General features: G+C 42.0%; 1 long non-coding RNA gene across 2 annotated transcripts; it reads left to right on the top strand.

Moving 5' to 3' along the window:
• The first annotated feature begins 563 nt into the window (after nucleotides 1-563).
• LOC120720822 lies at nucleotides 564-2,414 on the top strand. Of its 2 annotated transcripts, none has more exons than XR_005693061.1 (4): nucleotides 564-719; nucleotides 974-1,242; nucleotides 1,322-1,452; nucleotides 1,950-2,414. It is a non-coding gene; the product is annotated as an uncharacterized LOC120720822 (long non-coding RNA). The 2 variants fall into 2 exon arrangements; XR_005693060.1 differs by having other exon boundaries at nucleotides 566-719; nucleotides 1,025-1,242.
• The last annotated feature ends 539 nt before the right edge of the window (nucleotides 2,415-2,953 follow it).

The raw sequence follows: 2,953 nt of genomic DNA, 5'->3' as shown, positions 1-2,953 counted from the left end.
CATCTGTTGCCAGAAAACAAGATGAAGCAAGGTGTGGATTACTGAAGATTGTAGGTTCCATCAAATACTTAGCTTGGCAAGGTTGAGCTCTATGAGGTCATGTAGGTATAGTTGTTGGTATAGTTTATTGGTGTCAATACAGTGATGTAAATAACTGAATATATGCATAAATAACCAGAGTCACCATGTGGTATTTTTACCATCTGGCAATAATTTCGTCAGGGATTAATAAAGTACTCTGATTCTGAATACAGCAGCGGAGAGTCGACAACCAAAAATGCCGGTGGTCCTCTGGCGTTCAAAACAAATTAATTTATTTAGACAGAGATCTTGTTAGGCCTGTCACGGTCCAGTAGATCTGCCTGAGAAGTTCTGTTTTGTGTTCTTTTTCTCTCCCTCTCTCTGTCGCCTGGGCGGAGTTCTTGTGGGCTCCGCCTTTGGCCTACATACCTGGGAGATGATCAACACCTGCGCCTCATTAACTGGGCTCTACTAAAGCGAAGAAGCGAGACTGTTCTTCACTGGATCGTTGCTTGACCTGTGTCAGTGAGATCCTGGCTTGGACACGACAGTCTCGTTCCCGTGTTTCAGCCTCTGTTCTTCCTTTGAGCAAGGAGTCGTGCGTTTGAGTCCCCCCAGTGACTGTAACAAGGCCTCTTCTCCGTCTGTTTTTAAATCTCTTCTCCTCGGCCCCGTCACTCTTGCTGAAGGATTTGAAGGTGGATTTTTACACACTGCCTTTGCATTTTTGTTTAATCCTAGTTAAATAATGACGTAGGACATGACATCTGAGATTGTACTTATCTAACATTAACATCTCGTAAGGACTGGATAATTCTCGTTGTGTCTTGATTTGTAAAATTGTAGAATTTAAACTTTCTACCACGACTGTCTCCGTTTCCTCCCCACAGTTTGATCCTACAATTTATTTGTCTTTGAATTTGTTTCTTTTACTTTTCTCTTGTGTAAACAGGAGAACATGATGAGTCCAGCTCATGAAAACTGATGACTTTCTGATTTTCAGGCTATGAAAATAGCACAGGGACACAAAGGGGAAGAATCAAAGGGGAAGTGTGGTTTGTTTTCGTGGACGTCGGATATAAAGGGAGCAGCGAGCAGGTCAGAGCACATCAGCCCTGCACATTCAAACAGAAGAACATCTGTCTGTGTCGGGAACCATGAAGACTCTGCTGGCTCTCACAGTCCTGACGCTCATCTGCTTCCTGAAGCACAGCTCTGCCAGTGAGTACCGCTGACCTCTGACCTCTGAGCGCCGTGAGTCTGAGCTGCACTCGTATTAACTCTGTGTGTGTGTCCACAGTGCCAGTCGCTATGAACATGGTGATAAATGGTGTCGAATGCTGCGAGGTCATCACTAATGAAATCCACATACCAGTGGACAAAGGTGAAGCATGTGATGAAGAGCAGCGGCTGCAGTCGTGATGCAATCATGTGAGTACATGAAAGTCATGTGACAGGTGTTGCAGGTCTCTGTGCAGATGCAGAACTGTAGAGTGCGGCTAACCTGCATTAAATATCTTTGATGTTTTAGTTCATTTAGGAGGCATCGAATTTGGAGGAGTTGCAATTAAAGAGGATTTTAGAACATTTTGACTTTAGAGGCAAAATAAAAATCTCAGTCTTCTGATTGAGACAGTTGTAGTATGTTATTGTGAAATAGGCTTACACAACTGCAGTTAGAACTGGGAGGCTCTTATTATGAAAAATCGGCGTTCACTCTCTTTTGGCTCCATGTTTGGGCTCCACCAGTCTGAAACTCAGTAAATTTGATCGTCTTCTGTGTGTTCATCATCGATTGGTAAAACTAAGTACTGAGAAAAATTAAACTGGCTGCTGTGTGACTTATTTTTCAGCTTCTTTCCATCAGTGGCCCTGTTTGCGATGTTGTGACGTGTGCATTGACACTGCGTGTCGTGTGTTTCTTACAGTGTCAGTATTTGGAAGAAGAAGTTCTGCCTTGATCCTGAATGGAAACATGCGCAGATGCATCTGGAAGAATTCAAGAAAAGATCAGCGCCCACCACTCTGGAACCTGAAACCACTAAAGAAATGAAGACAACCTTCGACCTGTCTCTGGAATCAAGTGGCTTTGCAAACTCCTTTGACTACAATGACCTGAATGACTGAGAACCTTCACAGACGAATCAAGTGGTTCTTTTCTAGATTATTAATCTGATGAAGCTATTTGTTGCTCTCATGTGTTTTGAACTGTTGCAGAACTTTGATCATTAATGATGATCACACAGAAATGTTTCTAGTTTAAAACCTTGAAAGTTTTTCTTTCTTGGATGTTTTTTATGAGCGAAACCAAGTACTGTGACTGAAAGTTTCAAATGTCTGTTCGTCATTGCTCCACCTTTCACAATAAAAGCTTTATATTTGTACACTTTAAAGCCCACTGAGTCCTTGTCTGAGCTTGTTGGTGTTACCACGACTGCTTTATTTAGAGCAGCTGTGAGTCATGAAGACATGCACCCATGTTATAATAATGTTATGTTATAATAATAATCACAAACATCACCTTCATAAAGACCCAAAGCTGGAATAAACAGTGTCCTGCATTCAGTCGCGTCTGACCTCAGACATCTTCAAATCAGAGTCAGTAAGAGTCACCTGGTACGTACGTCAGGCCTCTTCTTCGTCTGTTTTTAAATCTCTTCTCCTCGGCCCCGTCACGCCTGCTGAAGGAGGTGAAGGTGGATTTTCACACAATGCCTTTGCATTTTGGCTTCATCCTAGTTAAATAATGATGTAGGATAGTGGGTCATCTGAGATTGTGCATATCTAACATTAACATCTGGTATGGGCTAGATCATTCTCATTGTGTCTTAAATTGTAGAATTTAAACTTTCTACCACGACTGTCTTTGTTTCCTCCCCATAGCTTGATCCTAAAATTTATTTGTCTTTGAATTTGTTTCTTCTACTTTTCT

The sequence above is a fragment of the Simochromis diagramma genome, unplaced genomic scaffold (assembly GCF_900408965.1).
Source record: "Simochromis diagramma unplaced genomic scaffold, fSimDia1.1 OVJJ01000603.1, whole genome shotgun sequence".
Taxonomy (NCBI): Eukaryota; Metazoa; Chordata; class Actinopteri; order Cichliformes; family Cichlidae; genus Simochromis; species Simochromis diagramma.
The sequence above is the reverse complement of the archived record's forward strand: the minus strand, read 5'-3'. Positions and strand labels throughout refer to the sequence as shown.